Source organism: Pelmatolapia mariae, linkage group LG1, assembly GCF_036321145.2.
Source record: "Pelmatolapia mariae isolate MD_Pm_ZW linkage group LG1, Pm_UMD_F_2, whole genome shotgun sequence".
In the NCBI taxonomy this organism is placed as follows: domain Eukaryota; kingdom Metazoa; phylum Chordata; class Actinopteri; order Cichliformes; family Cichlidae; genus Pelmatolapia; species Pelmatolapia mariae.
The window spans coordinates 10,713,561-10,730,712 of NC_086227.1; the positions used below are offsets into that span (position 1 = coordinate 10,713,561).

At 37.8% G+C, this 17,152-nt stretch overlaps 1 protein-coding gene across 4 annotated transcripts in view; it reads right to left on the reverse strand.

The window, feature by feature from the left end:
- Positions 1 to 17,152, reverse strand: part of tspan4a (tetraspanin 4a) — a 158,992-nt gene that overhangs the window by 26,991 nt on the left and 114,849 nt on the right. The window lies entirely within an intron of this gene.

Below are 17,152 nucleotides of genomic sequence, written 5' to 3' on the forward strand. Positions count from 1 at the left end.
TACGACATTTGACTTCCTGGTAGCAGATACCACACTGTTCTTTTGGATTTTTGCAGCATTTTTTGAAAACCACAGCTTTCAGTTAATGATAAGAAAATAACAGAATGATTCACACAGCAACAAAAAAGAAAAGTGGAAACAGTTATAAGCAAAAGAAAAAGACATAAAATAGCATTATTTTAAAAAAGGAATAAAAGGCTTATATTTCACAGGGATAAAGACATAAAAATACACAATGGATATCAGTCGTGCCTTCTTTGAGGTGTAGCGATACAAATATACCAACAGACCAATTATAGCTTCGCTCACCACAGGTGTGCAACAATATTTACATCAATCATTTTCTTTAGTTTCAAGGGCCAATGGTCCGTTTCTCTAGCCTTTAAGGGCGTCACCCAGGAAGTACATAGTAGTTTTTTTTAAAAAAAATACTGATATTCATATACTAAGAAATACTACCAAAAAACAAGAATTAGAGCAAAATTTAAAAAAAAAAAAATAATAATAATAATATCAGTACCAACAGTGTTGTCTTCACCTCCTCCAGTTGACACACAACTTCACACAGCACCACTGCAGAGGCAGACAGTAAAAAACACGTGGATCCAATGCAGAAAAATCTTAAACCTGCATTTTATCCTAAGTCCATCAGATAGCGACTGCTATGATTCTAAAAAGACTTCCAGTTCTGTAGAAGTCTATGGAAAAGTCTATGGCTTTCTGTCTTGACCTAAGTAAAAAAGCATGGTAGAAACCATTGATGTAGGCTCCTCTCATGTCTTCAAAACTGGGTGATATCACGATAGCAACATCGACCTTTGATACCATCTATGGTTATGTATGATGCAGCTAGGCAGCAAACGTTATCAGTCCTGAAAATCTGTAACAGACAGTGTTTATTTATCAGGATAACAAAATAATTTGTGTCTAAAAACATCAGGATTCGCTTAAAGTCCCAGTCTGAATCTGAGAAAGGTCTGCCAGCAACTAGGCCTGTTTTACCTGCTCTGTTTGATCAACAATAAAAATATGAAGCCTGTTCACCAGAAGCACAGCACTACCTCTGACAAGCTTACAATATTGTTGTCTATTCTGTTTTTCATTTCGTGTACTCTCTAAGAGAATACCTGCCATATATACTGTGTGTATATACACACCTTACAGTATTGTTGCTGCATTTTTAGATAAAAAATCATCAAAATGACAAAAACAGCAACTCTAACTGTACCAAGTTGCTGACTATAAATGCTCTGATAACCAGAAGCGATGAAGTAAGAAAACATTAAGAATGTGAACAAAGCAGTTCAGTGAGATGTGCCACTTAAAATGACTGATTCTCTTATTACTGATTTAATTTTTTTGAACAGGCAGTTTCCTAATATTGTTCATTTGGGTGTTTCCTTAATAATTGGTGGCATCCTTCTCTGCAAATGACATTGCTCAGTCAAAATTAGACGCTGCATTAGGATCCGTAAACACGTAAAAAAAAAATCGTAATTCGGATGCCTCAAAGATATGAAGATGAAAGAGAATTCTGAATGAAAAGAAAAATGACAACAGATGTAATTTCTTGCAACAATAAAGAAGCGCTGATTTCTAAATAAACTGGTGCCACGAGCTACAACATGACATCACAACAACAATGTCTAAAGTGATGTAAGAATGCAGCGCACGGGGCCTTTATGTCCCATTTGAGTGGACTGAAGTGAGCTGTGAGTCATCTGAAGAGCTGCAAATTAAAATAAAAAGAGAGGGGAAAGAAAAAGAGAAAACTTTTTATTCAAATTAGCGTTTTTTTTCTAAGTAGGTCATTAGTAAAGAGGGACTCTGGTTAAAGTTAGTCAAGCAGAGAGTGCACAAGCCACAGCTGCACTTTTAGCTTGGTATTGATGTTGTCCTCGGTACTTGGGTCGCCCTTTGACTACACCAGTCGAGTCAAGGATGGGCCATCAATAATTTATATGGCAGCAATACAAGAAGAGATAAGAGATGTATATTGGGAGGAGAGCAGACACAAGATGAGACAGAAAGATGTGGATGTGAAAAAGAGAAGCGAGATGAAGGCAGGCAAGATAGTGGGTGCAGGAAAAAAGTAAACATGGGAAAAGAGGGAGAGAGAATGAGCCAAAAGGGCACAGCGCAGGTTAGAATGTGTGCAACGCAAATACACTGTGGGGAAGATGAAGTGGTTATATGACTGCTGGACTCTGGATGATGCAGGCAATACAGCAAGCAAAGAAAAGAAGCTTTCCATCAGTGACAGCCCAGGAGAAAGAAATACAAGACAGGGATTTCAGAGGAGGGGAAATAATGAAAAGAAAAATGCCTCAATTCACTTGCTCCCTCCAAACAGTGGATATCCATTACCTGTGCCATGAGGGGGGAGACAGAGTCAGAATGCAAAAAAAAAAAAAATGATAAAGGCACTAATAAAAAAGGAGGAAAGATCAATGATAAAAGTCCTCAGGGATTTCCTATGGCTACGTTATTTCACTCTAAGATGCCAAACTGCATAAAAAATGCCCTACTTTATCTTCCACAATGACATTACTTATTCTAAAAAAGAAGAATTTCAGCTTCACTGATCAAAGTATAAGCGGTGGACTTGAAATCTGGAAGTCATAGCGACTCTAGCAGCTTCATACCTCAGGACCATCCCAAATGCAGGTTCTATTAGTTATGTTTCAATTGTTTCATATCAGTGTGATTTAGTAACCTGTTGGTCTCTGCATTGTTGGCATGTGCCTAAATGTTCCACAGTATTTCTTCCTTCCTCACCTATCGACTCCCCCTAAACTCACTGGCAAAGGCTTGTTTACTCCAAATACTTCCATTTTATCCTTCTGAAAAGGGAGTCCAAATTACATTCCCAGGACCTCCATCAAAAATGAGCCAAAGTCAGGTTTTCCAGGGCATTTCTTTTGACTCCAGAAGAACTTGCTTCCCCTGGAATATGAGCTTAAATCAAAGCGTTACACTGCATTTCGAAAAGGGTTTATAGGGAGATGCTGTCCTTCTGAAGAATCGGCTTACGTTTTGTCTGTGCCTCGGGACAGATTGCTCAATATTTTAGGCAACCTTCTTCTCAAGCGCGAAAGCCAGCAACCAGGGCACACAGGTCTCACATTTAAAGCTGCTGACGGAGTTTCTCTTGTGTCCAGGGAAGCAGTGATGACATATGTTAATTATTAAAGCGGGTGGCAAGCCCCTTTAAGTGACTAATCTCTGTCCTTAGCTGAGGCAAATCAATTACAGCCCCAGCTCTTTTCCATCCTCTGCTTCTAATCAGTTCCTGATTAACACTTGGCAAACTTGGCAAATGAGTAGACAATCAATGCCACTCTCAGAAAGCAGCGAAGCAGTGGAATCAAGGCTTTGAAGGATGATACTTTAACAGCTTCAATCATGGCGCTGGGAGTTAATACAAGATGCTGCACAATGAAATTCAACTGATATATAGGTATTCCTCTGTTGCCTGGTTTCAGTGTTGATGTTCTAAAAAAAACATGTGAAACTATTCTGATGTGTAGCTGAATATCTCTTAAAGTCTTTTGCCTGCAGCTATTGACAGCAAACAGAAGCATTTTTCTGAAGCTGTCATCCAGTGCCTTCAATCTGTCCTTAACAGTTTTACATCACAGATCTATTCTGATCCTTTTTCCTGAGGTCTTATCACCTTTTAGCTGCTGCATTTCCTTCACTATAGTTCAGAAAGCCTCCTGTGTCTAAACAGAGAGTGCACACAGTGTTCGCACTGACGTCACGCCTTTGCCATTGTGACTCGTCACAATCAAACAGACAATGATGAAAAAATAATAACTTCTCAGGAGCACCGACTCTGAGCCTTACAGGTGGATACTGGAGTCGAGGTCGGGTTATTGAAATGCTGCATGCACAGCACCAGCAGCATCAACAAGGAAAAGCTTTCAGGTCAGCATTGTGGCAGCAAAAGAGAGCAGCACAAAATGCCTTTTATATGTGCTTCAGTGAGAGGTGCATGCGCAGGCTGACTGCTGCGGCTATTATAAGTTGGTCTTGTTTGCTGAGGCTTTGACTCTTCTGTTTATTTAAAAAAGCCATTAATTATTTAAATGAGAAAAGTTGCAAAAAACACAGCTAATTTAGCCACGTCTGTATAATACTAAGCTTTGGCATCCCAGTTTCTCTGGTACGTTGGATTGTTTATTCTAAAATTCAGCCGTAGGATAGCTCATTTTATGTGTGTTCCAGACAGAAACAGCCAGTGACAGACTGCAGCAAGAATTTCAAATTTCAAAAAAAAAATGCTGAGGCAATGATTGATATAAACCCCTGGTAGAAATTGTGCTGAGAATTTTAAAATCTGAACACACCATCCATCCATCCATCCATCCATCCATCCATCCATCCATCCATCTAATACCTTTTGCTTCAAACTGCCTTATATCTGTGATAACACTGATTTAAAAAGGTGCTGGAAACGCATCACAGAGCTGCTGCAGATTTGTTGGCTTCACCTCCATGATACCAACCTGATGCGACTCGAAACCATCCCATTGAGATCTGGTGACAGTGGAGGCCATCTGAGTACAGTGAACTCATTGTGATGTTCAAGAAACCAGTTTGAGATGATTTGAGCTTTGTGACGCGCTGTGTTATCGTGCTGGAAGCAGCCATCGGAAAATGGGTACCCTGTGGTCAGTAAGGACATGGTGAGCAATAATACTCAGGTAGGCTGTGGCATTTAAACGATGGTTGGTACTAAAGTGCTAAAGAAAATATCACCATCACAAACCTAATCCCTTAATACAGGCAGGTTGAATTTTATGATTTCATGCTGTTTACAACAATTTCTGACCTTACCATTCGAAAGTTACAGCAGAAATCGAGACTCATCCAATTGCTGAATGTTTTTCTAATCTTCTGTTGTCAAGGTTTGTTGAGCCTGTGTGAATTGTGGCCTTAGTTTCCTGTTCTGATCTGACAGGAGTGACCAGGCGCTGCAGCCCAGCGGATCAGCAGTAAATCAGCAATTTGTGACATATTCACACCAGTCTTTCTAGCACCAACAACCATGCCGCATCCAAAGACACTTTAATCACATTATACCTCATTCTGATGCTCATGTTGAAATCCAGCAGGCTGTCTTCATCATGTCGACATGATTACCCAAATAAACATTGCTGCTGTCATGTGATTGGCTGAATAGATATTGACATTAACAATCTTTATTCATTAAAAAAAGGTGACATCTTTTAGGGACAGATTCCTCCATACTCTAGGGCAAGGGTTGGCAACCTTTAACACCCAAAAAGCCATTTGGACCCAGTTTCCATGGAAAAGAAAACACTGGGAGCCACACATACTTTTTTGCATGTAAAATGAAGATAACACTGTACATATATGTATGTTATCTTACTTTTCTCTATACTTGGCCTACCTGGGGTTGAAAGTCGCAATAAATGGATGACGATCTGATCTGCTCCTTTAGTTCACCATCTTCAGCTACAAATTTTAAATGATACATTTTTTTAATTTCATTGGGTCATTGAATACAACAGTGGATAAAACTGAGTATGGACTCTAAACTGTGAGTCTTCGGAACAAAACTCCTTTACATTGTGTGCTTTTTATTCCTACTGATGGATTTCCATTTCCATTATAATCACGTCTTGAAAAAGAGTTGTTTAGTGTGACTTTTGGAATTGATTGGGGGAGGTAAGCTGCACAAATTTGCCCAAACTAATTTGCATCTTAAAAATATTTTTAATCTGACAACCAGCCAGATTGGGCAATTTTCATGTTTTTTCAGCACAACCCAAATGAGTTTTTCTAAACAAGCCTAGTAATGTCACACTTTGTGCCACTGTGATTTTTCCAACAAAAGAAGCTCTCACACTATCAGAGCGCGCACCCAGCTCTATATGTTGTCCTAAAGAGCCAGTGAAGCCTTTGCAATATCACAGATGTTCACCTGAGGCTAACAGTGCTCAGAGGGATTGTAAACCTTTGCAAGAAGCCTTTTTGGATTTTATGATAAAACCCCTCAACTGACACTGTTTTATCAGACATGAGGTGAAATACTCTCTACAGATAAGTAACCACACTTAGTTTCTATTTTTCAATCCATAACACCAGAACCACTGATGTAGGCATTGCATGTACCTAAAACATTAGGCTAGCTCTTACTGTGCTGCATCTTAAGAAAATAAATAAATAATCTGAGGCAATAAAAGATACCTAGGAGTCCAACCTCAAGTAGGCTTGAACTTGTTGAATTAACAGGAAGGAAAAATGTAGTTCAACTGAGAGGTGAAACTGAAATTAAAATCCCTCTGACATGCAGGCATGACTTGAAGCATAAAAATGATGCACCGACAGAGCAGAAAAAAAAACTAGGTTTAAAGTCGTAAAAACTTTAAACTTTAAACACGCAATCAGTCACCTTGAATAATCGGCCTGACTTTCAGATTCTTTTGCCCTGTCTTTTACCTCAGAGTAGAAACACGCTGTCCCGTTATGTAAATTCTGATGAAACCAGGTTTCTTCAGTGTAAAAAGAATTCTTGAGGAGACTAAGATGTAAGTTGTAGAATAATTTACTGCGTTAACTCGGTACCAAGCAGAACTGGGGCAATCACACGGCTTTCCACCTCATATTCTGAGACTATCCTTCCACTGGGAGCATTTGAACATAGTTCAGACAAATATTCTGTTCATCCTCTCATTCAGATAGGATACTTCCTAATCTTTTTCCTATGGCTCAGCTTTCTGACTTTCATCTGCCTGCAAACACAAGTAAACACACTCTAGGCAGGTGCCAGAGAAAGGGTTCAAGGTCAGGCACCCTAAAAAGGTGTTGCTACAGAGCAGAGCCCCTAGACTTAACCCTAGACCTTTTGTTAAAATCCCCATCCTGCCATACTTTACTTGTGGATGTTGATAATGTTGGTAGTGGTTTATGAATGTAATACATGGAGACCCTATTTACAAATGAAAAAACACTTCATCTTTTTTGCTTGTTTTTAGGAATAAAACTCTTCATTATGTTAATATTGTCCTTATTAGAATCCTCAATTATAAAGCACCGTGATATAAATGCAACATTCTTTATCATATCGGGTTTCAATTACAAGTTGACGAGATTTAAGTATATTTTTGCCTTTTGCCTGATTGCAATTCAAATTACCTATAATAACCATGTTTGCAATTCCTCCACATCATCTGCAGTAATCAAACTGCACATTCCCCCGCTGCACTTATTCCAGCACTCCACAAACAAATGTCTTGTCGGTTTGCCGATCATCTCAATTTGTCTCTCATATAAACATCGCCCTGACGTGGGTGTATTTTAGTAACTTGATTAGCCAGGGGTGTTTACTTAATTGCATTACTGGAGTCTGCATGAAATGAAAATTTCTCACGCTTGAAAAGTATTCTGACAGCGGTGTGGCATTTTGATATCTTGACAAGCTAAAATGTTTTGATGGCTGATGCCAGAACAGTAATGATGTGGAAAAAGTGGAGCTATCACACTTTAAACAGGGTTTCAGTGGGTTTCATATGATGCCCGTACCGTAGATTCCTTTACTGCATGAGTGGTTGCTCTTTAGCTGTATTTGAAGTAGATTGTTTACAAGCGGATACATTTTCTCTCTCCCTCCCCTTATCAAGTTATTTCCCAATTTTTCACGTTAAGGCGAACAAAACTGGAACATGGCCAAGAAGACGAGACACTGATGTGAGAGCGCGCCTGACAGCAGAAACAGGTGCTGGATCTCATGAGAAATGATGCGTGTCAACAGAATTTACCACGATCCATTCTCTCGCTGGAAAAACTAGATATTAATTTCAAACCCAACCAACAAGATGAAAGGTGTTTCACTCCATTGTTCACAGAGGCATGAAAGTTCACTTAGGATTATTTAATAATACTTTACTTTAACCCATCTATTTAGCACATGAATGATTTACAACACAATATATTGCAGCTATGGGTACATAGGAAATGTGTTCAGCAAATTTGTATGGACCATCTGTTCTCTGTAGTCTTTAGAGGCTTGTAAAACAACCCTTAACCGTAGGCCTCCCTCTTAATGACACATTGTGATGCTGATTTGTTCACCTATGCATTCATTCATTAAAAGAAGTATTTTTTAAGTCGCTTATTTTATCTGAGTTGTTATAAACCTCTCCAATAACATTCGATTAACTTCAGTAAGTACAAAAACACACCCTTTTTATTTTTTAATAAGAGAAAGGTTGGACTGGGTAGCACTATAATTCCTTCGCTTTGGATATGTATGAATAATGTAACTAATTATTTTCTAATTTAAAATTCACAACTAACTACATTGCTACATGGCATTGCTACTAATTGATTACACTGATGATTCTCTCCTGTATCTGTGCTAACATGAAGCTCAACCCAGCAACCCACTACACTCATGGTGTCACAGCTTTGCATTCTTAACAAAAACCAAAAACAAAGGGATTTCCATGACAAACTCTCTCTGGCATGTACAGTGATAAGAAAAAACCATTTTGTACTTTTAAGTGGAGCCTGACTTGTTCCTCAAAAATAGTTCAATCAACTGAAAAAGGCCAAAAGACTAAACCATCCTATGAACTGAAACATAAAAACATAAACCAAAAGTACAACTTACATTTTGAAGCGTAAAAAAAGCAAACTTAACACATCACAGACTGACAGTAACTGCCTATTTAGTCCATCACAGGCATGATATGAAATTAGGGCAGTTTCCACTGTCTACGTTTACTACTTTACTTGGCTACTCTGACAAACTGCACCCCATTCACACACTGTCAGGGAATTTTTCTGGCAGCTTAATGGTTAATAAATAAGTTATTGGTTTCCAGATGGGTTTTTTTTGTGATGTGTGCACTATTCCTCTGCAGGCCTAAATTGACATTCATTCATGAAAACTTTGAGAATGTCTCACGTCGTCTGTCATCTGTTGTCTGATTAACTTCAGGATTTAAGTTTACAGGCCACGTTTACAATAATCGTTGAACTCTTTGGCATGACTTCATTTGGTAGTTAGTCCTGGGATCGATGGGAATAATACTGGTTTTTCAGATGTTTGATTGTAAACCAGTAATTATAGGAAAATTCTATCATCACTAGCAAACCATGGAAAATGTTTAAGACAATCCATCTCATTACTGTTTTATCATCATATGCCAGGTTATTTTATTGTCAAAATAAAATGAAATTTAAGTGTTTATGTACACATTTATAAAAGTAAACTTTCAGGAATCATTTTTGACAATGGACATCAAAGTTTGACTGGAAACCAGTTAGTCAAGATCTAGTGATTGAATTTATTCCAGTGCCTTTAGTTATATCTCATAGTACCTCAATGCTCATTGCACAACTTTTGCACAACCTGTAAATACCAACTTGTCTTAAATTCTCTAAATATTTAATACTTTTTTTTTAATTTTTCTCTTTTTTCATTATTATTAATATTATTACTGCTATTTCCTGTTATTTTCTTCTTTATATAACAGCACACTCTCTATATGCTGATGTAAAGCTGAGGAACACGAGCCAAAGAATTTCATTATGGGTAAATGTGGCTACACTGTTTATCCGTACATGACAATAAAAATTAAAACTTGAAACTTAACGTACCTAACTTTTTGTTAGGTCTGATTGGATCTGTTTATTTGCATAAGGAAAAGGCATGAATAGGTTCTTTATTTATAAAGGATATTAAATATTACATATTTTGTACATCAAGATTTCATTTTATCTACATCCTTTATTTGTCACATACACAATCATACAGAGTACAACATGTAGTGAAATGCTTGTGTCCGAGCTGCGGACATAGCCGCGCCATTCCAGGGCTTGTTTCTTGTTTTTTTGGGGGGGGTCTAGCCAGGACCCTTACTGGATACCAGGTGGAAATCGAACTTGCGACTGCTGCTCCGAAGGTGTGTAGTCTTACCACTACACAGATCAGCAGTAATTTAGCTGCTTGTGTCTAGACCATTAACTAATTGTTTGCACTAATTGTTTGTCTGAGATTAACAGTCTCAAAAACATGTGGCCGGTATTTCATATTAAGCTTTTCGGTGTTGCAGTACAACAAGAAACAGGGACACTATTATATTTTAATGTTATATTTTAATGGCCAATACCCTTTTGGTGTAGTGGGTGAGGCCTGGCCATAGCTCTTTGTGACTTCCTTTTTACGATTGCATTACCTCACCTTGACGGGTCCCAAAGTGCACAAGCGAATATGTAATTACTGCTACCCATGACAGACACCTACTGAGGAAATATCTCATCTTGCTCTTACCTCATAAGTACCAACGTGTAGAGCTGAGGACAAAAATGATCCTGACAGGATGAGCTACACTCTAGAATGATGCTCATGTTATGATGAAGCAGCAGAACAAAGTCCAAATCGCTTGCTTTTTATGCCGCTTATCGGCTTTTTTGATTTTACGAGAAGGCTGAACAAAACTCCTAAGAAGAGGCTTCATGCAGTCACCAAACATTACGAATGAAAGCTTTGTGATTCTGACATAGCAGAAATAAGTTTCTCAAATCCACTGGTGTTGCAATTTTGTAATCGGGCATAATTACACAAGAACTTTGCTTGAATTCAATTTTTTTACACAGATAACAGAAAAACAACTAAATGAAGAATTATGAATGAGGAAAACAGTTCATATTAATGAAGTCTAAAAAACCCCAATCTGTTTATACCGTAAACGACTTAAAAAGTAATGATTGGGTTTGTATTTTTAGTAGTGCAACTTTTTCATTGTTGAATTATGCAATCATCTAAATGCGGATCAGATTTGCATCATTTATATTTTTAGTGACAACATAAAGGCTTTAGTTATTTAAGTTCAGAAGATTTTAATAGAACATAACTGAATAAACAATAGTAGCACTTGCAGAGCTGTGTATTATATCATATGATTAGCAGTTCACCAAACCACCTGTTTATTCCTCACCTTACTGAGAGCTGTGAAGTTTGTTGTTGTCATTGTTGTTTTCTTTTTGTCTGAACTTTCATTGTTAATCCCTCAAAGAGTATGGATTCACAAGACAAGTTGCCTTTAATGGTCTTAAGTAGAGCTGGGCGATATAAGATTTTTTCATATCACGATATGTTTTTTTCATGTCAGGCGATAACGATATATGTCAAATAACTATATTTGTAAGATTTAAATGTGCCGTTGCTCACGAGTAAAATGTGAAATAATCTGCAGCTTGTTTTGATTTAAATATTTATTTCCCATAATAAGTTCAACAGGGTAGATGTACTTAAGGAACATGAGACTTCAGTTTCAGATAAATAAAGGCAAATATTGCAAACTACACAAACGTTTCAAAATAGAACAAACAAAACAGACTACTAAATTGTCAATTCCACTTAGAAACAAAATTTTAATTCTAAAAATAAAGTTTGTTAGTTTGTTAGTTTGTTTTACAGAAGAACAGACAAAATTGACTAACTTTTGTCAATATCAAATAAACTGAGAACTAAAAGGAAATTCTCAATCTCTCCTTGTTGTATAGCTTAGCTTTTCAAACAGTTTTAACAGTGACTTTAGTCTGACAAAAGCCGAATGACGAATTAGCGCTTTCAGTCAGAGATTGAGCATGCACCGGTTTATTGTATTTCCAGACTTGCTTTCAGCACAATTTATAGTGCGCGTTACTCTGTTTTTTGTCAGACTTGAAATAACCGAAATACCTTCACACTACGGAACTTCTATGGCCCTTCCGTTCGACAATCTCTCCGGCATTGGAACCATCATCGTTTTTTTCTTCGGTAACCTTCGCTCACGCTCTCAGTTGATTTTTCTCTAGTCAGCAAACTCATTTCCTTCATTATCTGGGCAGCCCGGCTGCAAAAACAAAACATGTGCGCCTTGGCACTTGTGCTGTACGTAACAAGTCACGTGACGTGACGCTGCGGCTGTGATTGGTTCGGCTCTGCGCTACTTAATTTGGATTGGCTGTTCTTTTTTTTTCTTTTTTTTAAGAGGACAAGAGAGATGAGGCCTATCGCAATAGTTTAATTTTTCTATCGAGAAAAAGTTATTTCGCAATACATATCGTTATCGTTCTATCGCCCAGCTCTAGTCTTAAGAGATATACTCTTGACTTAAAGTTCTCACTATTATGTTAATTTTTCTTTCTCTCAACCCCTCAATTTAAATCTAAACTCCTAATGTCACTATTGTCGCATTTTCTTAGCAGAAGCAAATGCAGCACGCCGAGGTGAAATCATTCCAGCTAAAAAGTGAATATGATAAGTGTTCCTAAAAAAAGAACATCACAGGCTGATGACACAGAGCAGTTTAAGAGTATCTGAGAGCAGAGTTCTTCTTTTCATTTTAACTCATATATGTCAAAATGAAACCTTTTTGCTACAGGGCCTTTGTTGCAGACTGTGTTTGAACTCAAAAATCCCAGCAGATGCAGAAGTCTGCTGGGTATCAGTGTTGGTGTCAAGCAGAAATTGGATTTGAATCTTAAATCAAAGAGCATTCTTACTTCATAGATATGTCTATTTGATTGATTTCATTTCAGCCGCTCACACAGTAAAGGAGTCTGTGTGTGTCTCAGCACTCACAACCAAATATTGATATCTTGTGGTTTCATTCTGCAGTGGACGGCTGTAAAACCAATACAACTGTACAGTGCATCTACTGCAGTGTACAGGAAGCTAATGTAATAAGCTTTCTAAATCAGTGTACACAAACAGCTTTTTCATTATTGATTGGTTAGGACGAGAGGTCCTATCAATATAGTTGTGCAACAGCTTTATATGGACCCCAGGGGTAACTTATCAAGAACCCGGAGGAGGAACGGCCAATAATTTGAATCACTTGTATTGACCTTTTCAGTGTTACCACTTTCCAGTGGTTGGTTTCCAAGTATTTACTCTATTACTTGCACTTTGGTTGAGACCTTTTAACACCCGTTTCGCATGTCTGACGACTAAAGTCTACAAACTGTTGCTTACAAAGACCTCACATCATTCTCGATGCCTCCAACTTGAAGGTTCTTCCTGATCAGCAGCTTGCAGGTATGGTTTAAATTATGTGTGCTGAACTCACCACTGGGACGTATTGGAAATTGTGTTTGATAAGGGCCCCTTGTTTTGTTGATTTTTTGAAACTAGGCTTGTGAATGACAAATAGAGAAAGACCGTTTTGGGGGGTCTTGAAGCTGCTGCTATAAATGATAAAAGGTTTGAAATGAAATTCTTTCAACTTGCCAAACTGATCCTGGAATTTCCACTTCCCCTTCACCGCTCCATGCATGAATCTTATTGGTTGAACTGGCTTTTTTCCTGATATTCCCTTCTTTAGGATACTTTGGAGAAACAATACACTGTCCGCACACCCACACCAGACGTCATTTAAATATGTGATTTACACTAAGTGCTTATGTTCTTGGCATATTATTGTGCTAACAAGCACTGAATTAACTGACTACACTTAAGAGGTGTGAGAGGCTCATTAGCCTTTATACTTAATTTAATGCAGAGACCTTTGTTGTTATGAGATTAGATTTTCTCTGCGGCTCAACTAGTAATACAGCTACTGTGACGTATGATATTATTGGTAACAGTATGCATCACATTATACTTCTTATAGTGCTGGCAGTCTCCTGATCCCTAAACAAAATAGTGCAAGTGATCTGCTGTTTTTGTTGCTTTGTTGGTGCTTGTCTGATGGGGTAATTTTCCCGTGAGGTGATAAAAATGCCAAGAGGACAAGGCAGTAAACCCACACGGAGATAGTATAAAGCACCATACATCAATTTTCAGTACCGCCACCCCACCCCGAGTCAGACTTATTTTTATTCCCTTTGACATTCTGAGCCACGCTGGTTCCACTGAAGTTAACCTCACAGGACCTTTTCATCATCCTTAGGAGCCAACAAAGTGAAACAAACGATGACCATTTCACGTGCATGCAAGATGTGTGGGCTGTTGCAAGTAGCTTGCAGCTACATCACAGAGCTTTTTATCAGTGCTAAAGCAGGTGTAATAAAGCAGACCACTAAGCGTGACCATCCCTGAAGACGGGGATGGAGTTCATCAAAATGCACCTACTGCTGCACTCGGTTTAAGTTATGGTAACCAGAGGGCTTTGCATACGGGAGGAATGACATTGTCTTGTACTCCCAGCAGCTTCCAGGATGTTATTATAGTGATGGAGGAGGTGTTTGTATGTCTGTACTCATAACACAGTAAATTCTCCCCAAATAATAAACACCCCACAGTGTTTCTTTTGGGGGAAAAATCTATATTATAACAAGACATTTCAGACTTTTACACAGTTTTACACTATGTTCTCCTACAACTAAAAAACCTACGTGAACTACTTGTTTAGGTACAGCTAACTAAAACGAGTAATCACCCTCTTGCACTGTGACAACAGCTCGGCAGCCCTTAATTGGATAAGTGGATGAATGGATGTCAAATATCTTGAAACAGCTTAAAGCTGTCATGTTCCCTGTGGATTCCCCAACCTTTGTTGTTGTTTCTAGTGTTATCTTATTCCCATTTCCTTGCTTGCTTGTCTCTGTCGTCATGATTAATGTTTGTCTTCACATTTCAGTGTCTTCATGTTTCTGTTACTTATTATTTTTCTTCTGGTCACATCATGTTTTTTTTTGATAAATTTTGGTTTTACTTCCCATTTTTGTTCCTTTCCCTCCACTGTGACTGTGACTTTCATCTGCAGCCGTCTGTAACTCCTTTGCACCTGTACATATCTAATTACCATCTGCTTGTGCTCTGTGTGTTGTCCTTGTACTTTATTTTTTTCCTTTTCTTATTGGACTTTGATTCTTTGTTTTATGGCCAATAGCAGCTCATTTTATCAGCTGTGCCTAATCTGGATTTGGTCTTTCTAGATGCAACATGAAACAGGAGTGCTTTTTATGATTTAATGTTCAGTCAACAATGAGACTAAAGCTTGTTATAAGTAAAAGCAGTTAGTATGCTACCCTGTAGGAAAGTGCATTATGCTCTGAGCACCATACATACATCTATCATTTGCTTTATGCAGGTTTCTTAACAACAGCAGCAGTGAAGCAAATTGTGCATTAACTAACAGGTTTGTTTCCAAGTTAGAAGACATTTTTCAATCTGGAAACTGGAGCTCAACTTCCACCTGGAGCCATTTCAGGTTTGTTTTGACCGTCTATGCTTGATTAAGAGTTAAAGTAATGGTTTGTGTTCAAATAGGCCCTATAAAATGTCTAAAAGCTCGATTTTCTAGATTCCCACAGAGCCGAGTTCCAACCAGTATTAAAGTGACATCACACGGATGAAAGAATAACTAGATCATAAAAACAGCTTACACAAAAATGACTTATGCGGTCATTTCCTGGGGGGGACTTTGTAATATTCACATTTTTTTGTAATCATTTTTCCATTAGGGTACAGTTTCTACTATATGAAGGTACAATAATACTCTTAGGTGTACTGCGTCCGGCTGTTTAAAAAGCGAGAGAGTCCACCCTGTTAATGGCCACCCATTCTTTACTGTGAATGATTTCCCACAGTGCCCAAGCTCTGCAGAATCCCTAACATTTTTTTAAAGCTTTGTTCTGTCGTTAATCGCCTCCTGGGTAGACAAAACTGAATTATTTAGAGCTTGAATAATGGGGTACAGTCAACATTAGGGAACACAGATACTAAGGTGAGGCGTGACACAAGACAACATTCATTAAAGGCTAAACAGAGTACTGCTGATTGGATGAAAGCCCAGAGGAACCTGCAAGTCCACAAGTATTCAGAGAATTAGAGTACCAGAGACAAACTGTGATGGAAATATGACACATTAAGCAATTCTATGATCGTGCCAGAATTATAGCAGCAAAGAGATAAAAGCCAGAACAAAGTACACGCAGGTCCAAGGTCTACAGCTGGAAACATCCGAATAAAAACACAAGGAAATATCAAAGTAGGTTGTTGTTTACCAAAATCTACAAAGAAATTACTACCAGGGTTGTCCTTGGCCTAAGTCTTTGGTGATAGTGGTCTCTGTCCCAGCACATGAATAATGTAATGGAAGCAGTTGTGAAATTTCCAGTAATTAATTACGAGGCTCTGAACTTTGCGTCCACTTCACTTGCCTGTTTCTCTGTTAAATACCTCTTGATGATTAAATGATTAATGATTTCAATCAATGAAATCAAAGGAATTACAGAAAAATACAAGCAGAATTTTCTCATGAAAATGCTCCAGCTTCAGCTTGCTTGAGGGCTTTTCTTAATTTTACATTACAGTGAAATAAATGCTTTTATTTCTTTTGTTTAGGAACTGCTCGTAAGACAAACAGTCTCTGTGGCTTTCAATTATTGCTACGAGTAATGACCTGATAATTTATTGATTTAAAAAAAGCTGAATAAAATCAAGAGTTTTATCTCCAGTAATGAAATAAAAATACTTAGTTGCATGCTACACAAAATATTTAAAGGGGGAACCATTAAATTATACAAAAGCAAATTGTTTTTATTGTTCACTGCAGTTTAACTTGCCCACTCATTTTTGTTCAAATTCTAATTGTAATTTTAGTTGTGATGATATGAATAGTTCGAGCAGTTGTTTTATTCCACCAACATAAAGGAACTGCGATAAAAAGCGCTATATTTTAAAATATTTATCCATTCATTGCATTTACCCAGACTTACTCTGCAGTGTAATTCGCTGAGTAATCTCACTAATCTCATCAAGTCTGATTAAAACCCACTGTCAACATGACGTCTGTTATTCTCAGTTTGATGGATGTTTGTGGACAGAACACAGAGAGGACGCACTGTTGGTGCTTTCATCTGTGTCTTTAAACAAGGCATACATCAAGCTGTTTTATCGATTGTTAAAATTTCATACCTATTTCAAAAGCCAGCCCTCAAGCCCATAATTAAGACTAATATGTGAGGAATTTAACATATCCGTTCAATGCATTAATAAAACCTCAGCTGAAAATGTGAAGGGATTACAAATTCATATTAGCAGAGGGATGGCTCATCACCTTATTTACTCTTGTCTGACTTGTTTATTTACAACGAAATTCCTCCAAAATAGATGAGCAGAGATGAAATATGATTTATTAACAAGGAAAGGAAACTGTGACACAGACATCTCTCCAAAGGC